The 16,533-nt window shown below is 40.3% G+C and overlaps 1 protein-coding gene and 1 pseudogene across 1 annotated transcript in view; one reads left to right on the top strand and one right to left on the bottom strand.

The window, feature by feature from the left end:
- LOC120559161 (tumor necrosis factor receptor superfamily member 14-like) overlaps positions 1-1,668 on the bottom strand; it is a 202,390-nt gene extending 200,722 nt beyond the window's left edge. Inside the window, exon 1 of the mRNA XM_039800688.1 lies at positions 1,559-1,668. The gene's annotated coding sequence lies outside the window, so the exon portion shown is untranslated. The remainder of the gene's footprint in view (positions 1-1,558) is intronic.
- An 8,827-nt stretch (positions 1,669-10,495) lies between these two features.
- LOC120559171 lies at positions 10,496-12,892 on the top strand (annotated as a pseudogene).
- The last annotated feature ends 3,641 nt before the right edge of the window (positions 12,893-16,533 follow it).

The following is a 16,533-nucleotide window of genomic DNA, read 5'->3' as shown; positions in this document are numbered from 1 at the left end:
GTACAGTGATGTTAAAATGTATACAGGTTGGCAGGACGGTCTTTCGTATACGTTATGTTGGTAAATGTGAGATGTTCGAGTCAACACACCGTCGTCTTCATATCACAAACAAGGAAATTAATTTGACCCGTTCTCACTCCCGAGTAATGAAAATGCGATAGGGGGCCCGACTGTCAATCAATATCTTCCAGTGTTACGGGCCCCTGATTGGTCCGGGCCCGTAAGCCCCGTTTACCCTGCTTACCGATAGTTACGCGTCTGGTATTAATCTTTATGCGTGCCACAGTTTGAGAACCTTTGGGCTACAGCACAGCTACAATGGTTATCAAAACTGTTTCAACTGGACTTCACACGACTGTTTCAAATGTATTCCCTCCCATGACACTGACTATTCCTGTAACTATTTGACAACAATTAATCCCACTGACCTAGGATCCAGCCATATAGACTTATATTAAACAATACTTTTCCTTCATTGTGGTACGCGTGGTGCTGGTAGGTTATAAAAAGTTAAAACTATGCTTATGTCTGATTAAAAATATACTTTTAGTTAAATGAACCCTATAGTTAGAAAAAACACTGAATCCATAGCCTACCGATTGCGTCGCACCGCCTAATCAGCATTTGACTGCCTCAACCCAAACTTATCTTCTAAAGAATTAATTAGGTCATGTCTGTTATTTAGCATAAAGTTAGAAGCTCTAGAAGACTTATTGATTAAACAACTTTGCGAGCCATCCCCTGTTGAGCCAGACGTGATTAAGACAAATAATGTGTATTCTTATAGTTTGGAAACATGATACGCCTCGGTAAGATCCTGTGACCGGGTGTGGCCTCAAGACACGGATTGGGAATTTACACCTTTTCTTTTGAGAGACATCTGACCAATAGGGAAAGATTTAATTTGAGGAACCACCCAGGTGTAGGGAAATATATGTGTGATCCTGAGAATGTCTCAGGGCCTTTTTATGTGACTCCACAAGGAGAAGCATGGATTCAGTCCGCTGTTTACAGTGTATTGTTTGTCATGTCACGTGACTATTCTTTTGTAACTCCGCAAGGAGAAACATGAGTTCAATCTGCTGTCAGCTGGAGTGTAACATTTGTTTTGTCATGTCGTTTTCATCGTGTTGTTTTATATTAAACCATTTGCTTAACTTTCAATTCAACCCCAGCCTCTCCTTCCTCCTCAGAAATCAAACGATCACGTCTTTTAGATTTCTTAACAGTGCATGCTTGATGTGAGCGCTCCTGCATGAGGACATCACCAGCCTTATTTGTGTAACCTACCATACGGACTACATTTCGACGTGTTTATTAATTCAAGATTTCTGCAGTTGAAGCGGATTCATTCTGCTGGTTTTAGTTCCAGGTGGATCTTTTACATTTCACGTAAAGAGACTAGAGCCGCTCCTAAAGGACTTATTATACTTTCACTTTAACTTTTGGTAGTCTGGCCGATAATCCAGAACATATTATCTAGCAGTAACCATAACAACAACTGGTATCAGAAGTGATGTAACGCGTTACGATCTTTATAGAAAATATCGTGACTCACCTGTGTTTCATTAGTGGTTCAATATGTTCTCTTTTATTGTTTTTTCGTTGTTCTCTTCAAATATGTCGTCCGTAACATCCATGCTGTTGGCTAGAGACACTCAATAATTCTCTTCTCTCAGCCTATGGCAAGCTGCCAAAAACCCTTTCAACCAATCAGAGATTTCTTTGCTGTTGTCTTCAGATATGTCCTCCATGTCTTCATTCCGTAAACAGTTAAAGAATGCTTCTCTTTCCTCAGCCTTTGGCAAGCTGCAAAAACCCTTTCAACCAATCAGCAGCGATGTAGTGGGCCCTTTCTTTTTGTTATATCTTTATTTAGGCTACAACACATGTAAAGAATATTAGCCTACAGTGACAAACTACTCAATGTTGGACAATTCAAGTAGAAATCTTTCACGCATACAGTCAAATATGGATTGAAGTATCGAAATAAAGTACATTATAGAATATCACACACTACCGGTCAAAAGTTTGGGGTCACTTAGAAATTTCCATTCCACTCCATTACAGACAGAATACCAGCTGAGATCAGTTGCATTGTTTTTTTTAACCAGGGCAGCAGTTTTCAGATGACATTATGTGTTTACATAATTAAATAATAAAAAAGGGGGTTATCGACTGTTGTAGACAGAAGTGGCAAAAGAAACGCTTGACATTCATGCTTTTTGGTCTAAACGTCACACCCAAATTAAAAGTGGTACATTTGTCCCATACTTTGACACTCAGGGGTATATTCCAATAAACTAGGCTATAGCGTTCATATTTCACGGGACCCGCGTGAGTGTGGTTTTCATGTTCCAGTTTTTCAGCCTCAGAGGGGAGAGAGAGAGACTGACAGCGGCTGACTGTTCGCCTGAGATCAGTAGAGCAGACCGCTCTGCAGAGCCGTGTATAATTATGACTTTATGAAATTTCACAAACAGCTGATTGACAGTGCGCCGCTGCTACATGCATATAGCGGAAATCCTGCATGTGCACGTGTGGTGCTGATGTTGCACGATGTTAATCATGCGGTGCCCGAGTGAATTTGACCGGCATAAAATCGTCATATATATGTCAGACTGACTGGCAGGTCGCCGGTCATGGCTGAATATGTGAAAATCGGCCACTTCAGGTCACCGGCCGGTCACTGGTCCTTATTCAGGTCAACACAGCTACAGATTACATGAAAATAATGAAATGTTACCGTACAGGTCAGGTGGGGTATTTACACATATGATCTGTGTATTTAAATCAAAGAGGTGATGTGTCTACTTTGAACAATGTTCTCACTGGTTATATTTTCAGTTCATTAGCTAATTGGCAAGGCAGGCAACTTTATTTTAGCACATTTCAGCAACAGGGCAATTCAAAGTGCTTTACATAAAACATTAAAGAGCAGTTAGAAAACAATTAAAAAACAAATTAAAACATAAAAGACAAGAATAAAATTGACAGTGCAGTATAAGAATTTAAAGAACTGAGAGATAAAATCGCGAATAAAAGTTACAGTGCAGTATAAGAAATTAAACATTAAAGAGCAGTTATTGAGTGTCATACAGTGTCATCAATGCAACTTCAGTATAACAAATGAACAGTTATTTAAAGAAAGGCAACATCAAAAAGGTAGGTCTTTAGCTTTGATTTAAAAGAACTGAGAGTTGCTGCAGACATGGATATGTGGAGCATAAAAACTGAATGCTGCTTCCCCTGTTTAGTTCTCACGACCTGAGAGGTCTGGGTGGGTCATAGTTTAGTAGCAGGTCAAAAATGTATTTTGGCCCTAAACCTAAAGTGATTTATAAATCAGCAAAAGTATTTTGAAATCAATTCTTTGAGGCACTGGAAGCCAGTGTAGAGACTTCAGTACTGGAGTGATGTGATCCACTTTCTTGGTTTTAGTGAGGACTCGAACCGCAGCGTTCTGAATCAGCTGCAGCTGTCTGATTGATTTTTAGGGAGACCTGTCAAGACACCGTTACAGTAGTCAAGTCTACTGAAGATAAAAGCATGGACAAGTTTTTCCAAATCCTGCTGAGACATAAGTCCTTTAACCCTTGATATATTTTTAAGGTGATAATAGGCTGACTTTGCAATTGTCTTAATGTGGCTGTTGAAATTCAGGTCTGAGTCCATGACTACACCAAGATTTCTGGCTTTGTCTGTTTTAACATTGTTGTTTGAAGTTGAGTGCTGACTTTTAATCGTTCCTCTTTTGCTCCAAAATTCGTCATTTAAAATTCTGGCACATCCAGTCGTTAATTTGTTCAATGCACTTAGCTGACTAAGTGCTGTATTGGACTATAGTCCCCTGGCGATAAGTGGTATATTACATATTAGTGTTATGTGCATAACTATGATAACTTATTTTATTGTTTTCCATAATTTGAGCCAGTGGAAGCATGTAGATGTTAAACAGGAGAGGCCCCAGAACTGAGGCAACTCCGCAGAATGTGAGTCTGAAACGCTCCATTGGGCTGACTAGAATCTGAGTGTGACCACGTCCAGGCTACTTCACTTCCTCTTGGCTTCTTCAAATTCTTTGGTGGTTTTGGTTCAGGCACAAGCAACAGTGGCCCTCATTTATGAAACATTCGTACAACCTAAAACAGGCGTAGGATGGGCCGCATTCCCTCGCAAAGCTCGGCATTTATCAATTTGAACATGAGCGTAGGGCTGCGAAAAAATCTCACGTCTGGTCTGAACTTGCGGTACGCAAGTTTTCGAGTCAGTGTGGACTTGCCGTGCAGCATAATCACTTTAACAAGAGAAGAAGAAGTCATCAGTTGATCACTTATCAACAATGGCAGATCTGGCTCTTTAAGAAGACCTCTATGCCCGGTCTGCAACATTGTTTTAGCCTGTGGGGTTCTGCACAACATCGCGCAGGAAAACACTGGGCCATAAATGTAGTGATGGAGCCAGATGACCCGATGCCCAGAGAGAAGTGTTCAGCACAGCCCCAACTGGGGGCTATAACGAAGGAGACAGGATATTATTCCTCGCTTTTTAAAAGGTAGCCTATAGTGTTATGTTTGGCAATGATATTCAATACATGACGATGCACAACATTTTATTTATTCTTCCGGTTTTTGTTTTTCTTTCAAGTGAACGATTTATTTCTGCCATTGACCAAGTTATTTCGGCTTGTTTTCCCAGCCCCTCTGCTGTCAGGAGATAGGGTCAGGGTGGTGGTCCAGCACGGGGGCGGAGGACATGCACTCTCCCTCAGCTGTTGCCTCGTTCTGACTCATGAAAAAAAAAAAAAAAAAAAGGTAAATTAAAAGACACTGCATAAACTCTGCTACTGTGTGTTTATTTAAATATAGGTACACCTACATGTAGGCCTAAGAGATTGCAATAGAAGCCTGTATATAACTATTAGGACCATAGCACTACATATGTCAAGCATGTATAAATTAAATAAACTTCAGCTGGAGTCCGATTTACCACGCGCAACACTGTTGACCGCATCAGTGATCTTTCCATCCCCGCATTCTTTCTACAGCCTTTAATACCAGTTTTCAGGCTGCCAAATACACACGTTAGTGCAAATGAACCTGAGACATCAGGGTTTCAATCTCCACCTCTGAAAAGTGCCGCTTCTCAGCCGGATTACGTCTCGCCATGTCGTAAAATTGTAGGGCGCGGGGCCTCAAAAACCCCAGAATATAGGCCTATTGGGGGCGGGTGATATTTAAATGACGATCGTTTCCAGCCGCTGCATTTATCAATGTACGACCATTCTTACGCTCTGATTGGTGTGATATGAACGTTTCATGAATCACACGTGAAGCCTGTGGTTAGATTGAGTTTTTGCGCTCATATCTGCGCCGGTTTCTACGTTAGGTTGATAAATGAGGGCCACTGTGAGGTATGTGGTAACTAAGCAGTAGGCCAATAAATAGTGGAAGTAAAGCACGAAATGGCTGCATGCCAGAGGGAGATTTTTTTGTGGTTTTGGTGTGAAACTGCAGAATCAGAAGTCAGCTGAGAAGAAAGATATAGACGTGCCCCTGCACGCACACAAACACACACACACACACACACACACACTGTAAAAACAAAAGTTGAAAGTTAATTGAACTACAAATTCCAAAGTAACACATTTCAACAACATTTTGCCTTTGTGTTGGGTCCCACTTTAAACTTTTATTTTTACTTTTATCTTTAGTTAAAGGTCACTCAACTCTGTTCGTTGTACCCACCCATTTTTATTTTATAATTTAACTTGATTTCCAATTATGATTATTTTGTCACTTATTAAAAGTCTGACCCTTGATACAGCATGCATGCTCAGCACTCTCCCCTCCGACAACTATGGCTGCAGTAACTTATCTGACTGAGTGGTTGAATCTGCTAATGAGATCACTATGTTTGGGTGACACAGCACTGTGGAGGTCAACAGGAAGTCAACTCTTTTCCTGCATTCCAAAACTAAACTAATAAGATAACTGGAGTTCCTGACTCACGATGGATTGTGTCCAAAGATTTAACATAGTTATGTTCTTTATATTTAGATCAAATATTTTGTATTCCCTATGACAAATAGTGTTGGGTTTTAACAGTGCATTGCATGCACAGACTGTAGTCTGTAGTTTTCAGGACTGTGAAATGGCTGCTTCCTTCTCTTTTCCCTGTTACCCAATATTAGCAAGTTTCTTATGTTAAAGTCTCTGTGATCATTTAGGGAATAACGAGGTGAAAACAAAAAAAAACAACAAACAACAAAAAATATTCATAAGTGTTGTATTACCACCATCTACTGGAGAGCGCTGGGATCGTCACTTGAGATAGAAAAATACTAAGGTGATTTACAAATTATGAGATATGAGTTACAAACTAGACACACGATACGCATTTGCAGATGCAAATCACTGCATTAATTTGTGCATTGTGTTTGACAAGTTGCAAATTCTTATGAGACTGTTTTAGCACCATAGTATGTTTCAGCAATTATTCAAGGTGAGAAAAGAGGCTCAAATGAACAAGTTTATCTTTAGAGTCCAGTGTCCCAACAATGTTCAGATCCAACTCTCTATGATCACCAGAAGATCAATAAAGCCTGCATGTACAGTTACATTAAAGGATAACTTTAGGGTTTTTCTACCTTTTTCAATCTGTAGACTAATATTGGTCCAGTATTAAACAAGACCGCTGCAGCCGGTAGAGCGTAACAAGCTACAATCTAAGTTATTAGGCAATTGCACCCCTACAATTTACGTCCACAAAAAGCTTGTTTTACCACTGAAAGGCTCAGATTATTGTGTAATGTCTGACAACAACATCCTCAAACCTATCAATCTCTCCATTTAAAAACAGTGATATTATCACCGTAAAACAACCTTCAAATACAAAATAAAACTATCAAAGGCCTCCTTGGTTTGTCTTTCCATTGTTCCAACAATCACTACTCTGGTTGAAATAAACCCTTAGTAAGTAAATCTCAATTTTACAATGACTCCTCTGGAAGTCTCTGACAGTAAATGCAGAGTGTTAACTGTGGTCTGATTCTTCATAGGTCATCAGGGGAAACAGCATCATCATGTTGGAGGCCTTGGAGAGAGAATGATATTCTGTTATCCCTTTAGTTCTGTTGTTTGAAAGAGACAAAGCGATGTGTTTCTTTGATTTGTAAAGGGATATTCATTGACAGGAATGTTTTGTTTGGACATTTTTTGAAATGCGTAATCTTGTGGGTTTTTGTATTTTGTGTTTGAGCATTCAGTTTAGTATGTACATTGTATTAACACCATATGACAGGTAATTAGCTGAAGTTATCTTCAATTCCCGATTAGTTGTCAACTTATAAATTAGTCTCCAACTATAAACAATTAATCGGTTTGGTTATTTTTTAAAGAATTTAAAGAAAAAAGACTAAATTCTCTGATTCCAGCTTCTAAATTGATGGTTTCTAGTGTCTTCTCTCCTCTGTGACAGTAAACTGAATATCTTTGAGTTGTCGACAAAAGAAAGACATGTCACGCCACAATTAAACAACAACGTAATTGGTTGCTGCCCTAATTCACATGTTACTAAGGGACGCCTCTGTTTGTTTTGGAACAACGGGCAGATTAATAACAATATGAACCGTGCACTGAATAGGAGAATTTGCTCAAACATTTGATTGGTTAGGTGTGTTATGTATAGCAATTTAAAAACCTAGTATGTCAATTCCTTTGAAGCTCCATTTACCAAAATCTTTCTACTTTCAAAGTCAGGGTCAGCTCCAACAGCAGTCCTTCAGCTGGTGTGTGTGTGTGTGTGTGTGTGTGTGTGTGTGTGTGTGTGTGTGTGTGTGTGTGTGTGTGTGTGTGTGTGTGTGTGTGTGTGTGTGTGTGTGTGTGTGTGTGTGTGTGTGTGTATACATATATATGGGTACTACTAGCTGCAGGTCCCTCTCTTACTGGTAATTTTTGACCTTAGTGTGATATTCCACCTAGTGGATATTAACTGAGTACAGGTGTAGGTGTGTTGCATGATAGCATGTTACACTGACTTTAGTCACTAGAGGTCAGGAGTGCACATTTTTAAAATGTTTTGATTTCATCCAACATCATTAGACATTGACCTGAACTGATGTCATAATTAGCGTCGGAATTCTTGAGTTATTCCATAACTTTTTCTAATGCCTTTATTTATGCCACTCACTCTGTTTGTACAGTTGCACACACATTAAACACTGGCCTGGATTACACACATACGCTCAGGAACTATACATGCTATACACACTAATGGACATATGTCAGAGTCAGGGCAATTGAGGGTTCGCTGCCTTGCTCAAGGGCACCTTGGTAGTGCCAAGGAGGTGAACCGGCACCTCTCCAGCTACCAACCCAACTACCTCAGGACTGAGCTACTACCACCCAGTTTATTCAGTCCTAGCGGGCATTTGTGCAAAATGTGAAGACAATCCCTCCAGGTGTTCCCGAAATATTGCGTTCACAAGAGGCTGAAGGCATAAAAAGTTAAAATGCCTAATAATACAAGCTCCCAGGGTTTAAGTGAGGGCACTATAAAGACTTAGTTAGTGATCCAGCCAGGTAAATATCAGAGAACACTAATGTACATTGTAACATGCCCAGACAGGTACAGAGTCCCTTTTGTTTTTCTTACTTCCTGCTTCTCTCTCTCTCTCTCTCACTCTTGTTAGGTGTTAACAACATGATTGGTTTCCACCTACGCTTTCCAGTCATGCTGCTCGGTTCCCTCAGACTTCGAGCTGCCTTTTATAGCTCAGGTCCTTAAATAAAAGGAGCACACCATGAGAGCTCACACTCTTAAGGCTGATTCATGCTTCTGCGTGGCATCGACGGGCGCACCCTCGCAGACCCCACTGCGTCCGTGTTCGAGCCCTCCACCGTGAGCTCGACGTGCACCTCCAAAAATGTGTAACTTTACGGCCGAGGCGACGGACCGCAAGGACTGTGATTGTTCAGCTGGTCCTGTGTGTTGATAGTCGGTGTTTCAAGCAGCCTACTGTGGAGAGTAGCAACATGCTAGTTCACTGACATCAGCTCTGCAAATAAACTCAGACATATTTTGGTTACAATGACGGGGTTATCTGTTTGTGTCAGTGACGTTTTGAAATTAGCACTTTGCCAGCAAGCAGTACTTTGTGGGCAGTTGTGCTAAAGTTTGCTTGCTAACATAACATAAACTGTCTGGTAGACACCTCGACAATAACCTCAGATTATCAGAATCTTTTGTTCATAAGTATTGAGATGACCTAAAAAAAAAAAATGCTTTCATTTTCACTTCTCCTCTTGGCTTTTTCAAATTATTTGGTTACATGTTAACTTCTCCATTTTCCCATTATCAAAAAGGGGATGTATGCATGCACCATATGAAGATTCAGGAACAAGGAACAATGTGGGCCCTATGGATCTGTTAACTAAGCTGTATAAATAGTGGAAGTAAAGCAAGAGCTGGCTTCAAGCCCAGAGGGAGATTTCACAATAAAACCTGAGAAATGCTCTTAAAATAGAAGTTTAAAGTACTTTAGATTAATGCCCCAAAATGAAAGATTTGCCAATAATAAAGAAATACTACAATATGCCACATTTGAAACTGTAGAGGCTACAATTAGCTAATGAACTGAAAATATTACCAGTCAAATTACACATTACACATCACCTCTTTGATTTAAATACACAGATCATATGTGTAAATACTCCACCTGACCTGTACGCAAGCTTTACATTGTCATTGTATGTAATCTGTAGCTGTGTTTAGCTGACCTGAATAAGGACCAGCTCACAGACAACAACCCACGGTGGCTGTGGCAGGAAATACATCACATCAGGAACTACAAGGGCAGCAACCGTGTGCCTGCTGGCAGAGGAACTAAACTGTTTCTTTGCTCGCTTTGCTCTATCAGCAGAAAATACTGGCTTCAGCATTGTTGTGCAGAAACATAGTATTTAAACTTAGCATGTTTCCTTAATATCTGATGACATATTGTGGTCATTTTTGGATTTGATACAGTAAATATATTATATATTGCACCAATAAAAAAAACCTTGTGAGAGGTTTAGAGGAAATGTCTCCTCAGTGGAACTGAAAACAACTCATAGAAATCTGAGGCATTGGACTAACCAACAACAACAAGCCACTTCTTTTGTTAGAGGTCACAAACCAAACAGTTTAAACCCCTGGTTTAATTTGCAGTGACCAGTCAATAGACAGATCCCCAGTGAAATGTAAAAGACCTACAGAATACAACAGTGGTTATTCATTTCAAGCTTCTCTGAAAACTTCTTCTCTCATCACACCTTGGCTCCTCTGTGTACCCCACACACACACACACACACACACACACACACACACACACAGACACACACTTATGGCTGACCTCACTTGATTTCCTGCTCATGGGCCTGATTCAGTTTATCTGAGTTTGTTTGAACTTTGCACAGCAGTGAGGTTGTAAAAATCCAATAAAGCGTTTCGAGATATGGCAGCAAAGTCCACCAACATCTCCAGCCTTGATTAGAGCAGGTCTCTGCTGTGTGTAGTGTAATCTCTACATGGTTGTCTTCTTTTTGTTTCCAGATGGTGTTCCTGTTTTGGATTTTACGTCTCGCTTCCTCCCAAATGAGAGATGTCTTCAGTCCATAGAAACTGTGATCCTGCCGTCATACAATGATGTTAAGAAAACATTTGACAGTTGCACCATTGCTGGTAAAATAATCTTATTACAGCAAGCTTTTATTATAATTCATTCATCATGTTGCTGCCTCTCCAACATTTCTTTATGTAATTGTTTTACTTTATTTTGAGCTTCAATCAATGTATGGGGTAAAGAAAAGATGGAGCTGTATTCAATATTAAGAGAAGTGAAAAGTAGGGGGAAAGTTCCTTTCCATTTCTATTTTTTCTTCATCTGACCATGGCTAACAAAAGTGCAGTGAGATTTCTATCAGATTTCATTTCAACAGCTTTGTTCCATGCATTCGAATTTCAACCAGGCTTCACTGAGACAAACTTTCTTAACTCACAGATACTGTTGAGTGTCTTCAGAGGACATACCCTCACATGTCATCCAACAGAGTATCTGAACGAGGATCAGTGCTGTCCTACGTGTTCTGCTGGTAAGATCTGATTGAATATTAAAGGACTATTTCTTCCTATACTTAGCAGAATTATCCACTAGGAGCAGACCAGTGGAGTACTCTTACTCCCATGGTCACAAGTGAAATGTATCGTGACAGTAAAAGAACAAGCAGGAATTTATAGATATTTTTTAATAATTTCTTTAAAAATACTAGGTAATAAGAATGACACTAGTAGACATTGTACATGTCACTTTGGCTAGCTACATTAACCTCAAGATAATACATTTTTATTTAATAGAAACATTGCATGAAATTAAATTGGTTTTCTTTTCAACAGGAAGTCGAGTTAGAAAACATTGCACAGAGTTCCAAAGTACTTCCTGTCTGGATTGCGATGAGGGAACATATATGAGTCGTCCTACAGGGCTTAAAGAATGTTTTGTCTGTGCACGCTGTGATTCAGGTAGACTTCTGTTTATATTTTCTAATTATTAGTTCAAATGTATGACTAAGCCTAGATTTAGTAGGCTTATCACTGCTGGTCCCACTGTTAATGCTGTGTAAGAACTGAGAAAACTAAAGACTGGTTTAACAATGTCATTGTGAAGATGCAGAGAGTCATTTAGAAGAGTTTACTGCACTGCAGAATTACAGACTGCACCCAGAAACAAAGACCTCATGTGTTATGAAATACTGTGAGACCAGTGAAGACTATTTTGTGTAAAAAAACCTCTTTTCACATAAGTAAATAGCAGTTGACATGATCAAAAGTATTTTTGCTGTTAAGATATTAGCTGTTGGTATCAGCTTAGACTTTTATTCATCTGTTTATATAAATGGGACTATTTTTAGCATGTAGCTCTCTAGTAGAAGAGACAAAATATATATATGTAACCTCTGTGCTGACAGGTTCTGGTTTAAAGCTGAAGACGCCATGTACGACTACCTCAGATACAGTTTGTGAACCACTGGAGGGATTCTACTGTCTGTTCTTTATAGAGGACGACTGTGTGGAAGCACAGAAACACAGCAGCTGTCAATCAGGACAATATATCAGCTGACAAGGTTAGTTTATTGTGTTTGACTTTGAGATTATAGGTATAACTTTAATTTGAAATGAGAACACCAAAGTTCAGGAGAAATAACCTTAATGAACTTAAGAAGAGTCTGAGAAGAGACTGGAATGAGTCATTTTTTCCTGAAATATGAAAAGCTTGTGAAAGATTATATTTTGGGACTTGAAACAGAGAAATGTTGTATTGTAATAATAATAATAATGTATTTTTAACTGCTTAAAAATGTCAACAATGAAATAGTTTTTTAAATCCACTGAAAGGAGATCAGGCAGATCTGATGAAATGTAAAGATGTCATAGAACACGTTGTTCTCTTCACAATATGTAAACTGAACTGGATCATTTGTACAGGAACAGCATTAAGGGACACTGAGTGCTCTGACTGCAGAGATGGAACATTTTCTGATGGGACATTATTGACATCGTGTCAGCCACACACACAGTAAGTGAAGCTTCAGATCAGACATGGACACACCTGAACTCTTCCAACAGCAGCATGGTTCCCCTACACATGGTCCTGTCAAAATGTCCCTCTATCATTCCAGATGTCAATCATTGGATCTTCAGCTGATAAAACCAGGAACTGATTCAACAGATACTGAATGTGGAGAACAAAGTTCAGGAGCTGGGATCGGTGCCGTTGTGGGGGGCTTGTAACCTGTTTAGTCGGACTCGCATTAGCTCTGTTTTTGGTGTGGCCTCTAAAAGAAGAAAGACACAGGTATGATTGGCATTTAGACAATTAGAACATTTATGTTTTTAATACCTAATCTATTTGTCAGATCATTATGTTGTTGATTGAGGTGCTTTTCATTGGTAATGTTTTATTACAGAAAGAAATAATATAAAACACAGAGACAGTTCATCGGACACGTCAGAGGAAAGTTCCAGGTCAAATGAAATCTAGTTGGATGCGGACACATTGTAAGTTTTACAGAAATGAATCAGTCCAAGGTGAATTTTGGGCACTGTGCTCCAAAAGTGAACAGCTGCTGGTCTGCAGCCTGCATCACTATCTTCCAGAGATGTTACTGGACAGAGACTAGTCAGTCTGGAATAACAGCTTGGAGCAAGTCCCGGACTAAGTATGTAACGGCTCCAGGCTCTTCACTCAGAACTTCTGCTCCATCTCTCTCACCTGGACATTTTGCTGCTTGTACAGTGAGCTTCCTTGTGTGGAACACCTTAAAGACCAACATGTTCCCATCCCTGTCATCACACGCCACAGATCACCCAGACATCATGTGTCTGAAGGCAGGTATCATCAGAGAGCTAACACCTGCCCCCCTGCCCCCGGCCTCTTGCCTCTACTGAAGCCCCTCCTGACCAAGCTTCTGTCAGGACAGCTCTGCTCAACTCGCTCCCTTACCAACAAGACATTTCTTCTCAAAGATGGCTTTTTAGGGAAAATTTGGATTTTTGGAACCTTACTGAAACCTTGCAGAGGAATACGGAGTATTGGTCCATCATTGAACTTTGTCCTGCAGACTGTAGCTTCATCAGGACACCGAGGCTGTCAGGCCATGATGGTGGTCTGGCAGTGATTTTTAGAAATAGCTTTAACTATCGGTTGGTTAGCACCGAGACTGTCCCCTCATTTGAACTCAATATGACTCAGAAAAAAGAAGAAAGAAAAAGGAAAAAAGGAGTTTCGGTCGGAAAAGTTAAGTTTTCTTTAATAAATGGCGATGCTGTAGCAAGAGCAGAGTGGGGGATTTTTCTTTTTTCCAAGTTTGTGATATTTTCTAGTGCACCTGCAGAGAATAATTGTTGGATATGCAAATAGTTTCTTCGAATAAACTGAATATGACCAAAATTAAGTCAAAAATAAGTCAAAGCCTTTTTATTTAAATTTACCAACCTCGGCCCATCTAGCACTTTCCTGTCAGATTTTACTGAGTTTTTATCTTGAGTTAAAACGTTGGACATAGTTTTAATTATTAGTCATTTTCATGTTGATGATGCTTCTAAGGCTGCATCTGAATTTCTTGATATTACTGAGCTTTTTAACTTTAACTTAACTTCTTAACATGTTTCTGGAACCACACATTTAATTCAGTTCATATAAGAAGGGGACAATGCAAATTAATAAAACACATGATTATACAGTAAGTGGGTTAAAAATGCCAGAATTGGCTAAAAGGCTATTTCTTTCTGTAGTCCCCTGGCCTCAATGTTAAAAAGGCTTTTTAAAATAAGAAAAAACAAAGGACAACACAAGCAGAACTTGGCACAAATAGTTTTAGTCCTGACATGTACTGTATATGTATTGACCATCCATTGTTTTATCTGATTTGTAAAAGATCAATACGTGTTTATTTATCTGATATGGTGTGGGACTATTTTCCACTCTCTTGACCCTCTAATGGACCAAGTCACACAGTTCTCTCCTCAGGGTTTAACCACCGATAAATAAACACAGCGAAATTTTTAGAACACCAGTTGGATCCTGGTACGTTGTCTTTGCAGTCTACAGAAATGAATCTTCCAGTGCAGGACATTTAGCCTGGACTGCCCCAAAGTAAACCTGCTGGTCTAAGAGAGATGATACTGGACGGAGACAAAAGTCCGCCTGCAGACCGGGGATCGTGTCCCGCATGTCACGTTTCCTAAACTCAACCGTCGCTTTCTTCTTTTCCTAAACCCAACATGACCAACACAGCTGCTCAACTCTTCGCTCTCAAGTATGGTCTGCTCACAAAGTAGCCAGACACACAAACTGTTGCTGCTTATGGGAAAATGTTGCACAACTGAACTCAAATATTGAAACAAAAACTGAAAGCATTACTGAACTATAAAAGATATTGAAGTATATTGATCGGAAACAGACCTTCATTGACTAATTAGCATTCATTAGCAGAATGCTAGCATGTTATGGGCAACAACGACTCACCCTGTAAGAAATCAAAAGGACATAAGTACTCGTTCATTCAACTTTCGACCTATAATCCACGTTGAACTTGCAAAAACTACAATCAAATCTGAGGTTTCTCAACGACAATCGGGCGAAAGAGACAAATTTAGCCGTCTAGCTCCATAGAGTCCCATTCATTTTGCACTGGACCGCGATCACCCCCAGTGGAACTATGGTGGAACTGCAAACAAATCTGGTACAATGGGGCTGGATAGGGAGTGGAACGGCTTTCCGTAGAACGGCTTTGAAGTAAACTCTTTTTTCGGCGCCTTAAGTTTGAGCCAATCGGCTGTCAGGAAAAACGAGGATCAGTCCAAGTTAGGAGGGGCCGCTCGTACCACCTCAAGATTTAAAGTATTGGTTTGGCCCGGTCTGAAACACGCACAGACACATAGCACAGACACAGCGCTCCGCTGCAGCTGAACAGCCGGCCAGGCCGGTCGCGTATGAAAGAAAAAAAAAAAAGAAAAAAACGTATTGACCACCGGCCGGTTCGGCCTGAAATGGACCGGCCGTTCGGGATTGTTCCCGGTATTCCCGATGGCCAATCCGCCCCTGCTTGTGTGGTTGTTTTCTTAGCCTTAGCATAACACCGGACCGGCGGCCCCACTTCTGCTTCCTCTCCCTCTTCCGTCTGCGCCGCCTCCTAGACCCGACAACAATCCACGGAGAGTCCAGCGGTGTCGCTGTGTCGTCTGGGATGTTATGTGTATAATGAAAGACACTCAAAATAGATATCTGGTGCTGGTCACATATATCCAAAAGGTTCTGGCAGGTGTAGCGGATGTTCGCAGAACCGAGCACAAAGAAGCAATAAAGAAGTAGAAAAACGACTAGAAAGAGCACTGAAAAGGAGAGCCGTGAGCCGCTGCGATCATGCGCGCCGCTATTTTCCATCATTTGGACCGTTTCCATGTAGTTACATAGTCACTGATATGGTCAAGTTTTCGTCGTGAAGGCATGACTTCCTTAATCGACTCTTCTGGGCTTTTGGTGAAGCGACCGATGGAAAAAGAGGTAGGTGACAGTACAAACTTTGAATTTAAATGGTTTCTTCACAATGTCTGAGTTGAAAACGCATCTTGTTGTCACATAAGGGCAGTGTTCATGTTGCACAGAAATTTGAATTGCATTTTGTGTCTATTAAGAGGCACAAAGGCACTCTTTAGAACATGCCCCCACAACTGGCATTTTAGCTAACTGGGAGCTCTGGCCATTAGTTGCAGCAACTCCAGTTTGCTAGCACCGATTTTGGTGTTTTTTTTTCCTATTGACAGTACTCTGTGACATCTAGCAATCAAGATTCAGGTAGATTTCTCCTTTAAAGCTATAGTGTGTAGTTTCTGCCAGCCCCATGAGGAATTCTAAGTAATGACAACAAAACTGTTGACGCGTCCACATGATACAAGCCTTCCGTGACCACACACTGCCGGTTCAGTTTATTTTTA

This window comes from Perca fluviatilis, chromosome 5 (genome assembly GCF_010015445.1).
Source record: "Perca fluviatilis chromosome 5, GENO_Pfluv_1.0, whole genome shotgun sequence".
Classification (NCBI taxonomy): Eukaryota; Metazoa; Chordata; class Actinopteri; order Perciformes; family Percidae; genus Perca; species Perca fluviatilis.
This window is presented reverse-complemented; position numbering and strand designations above follow the sequence as displayed.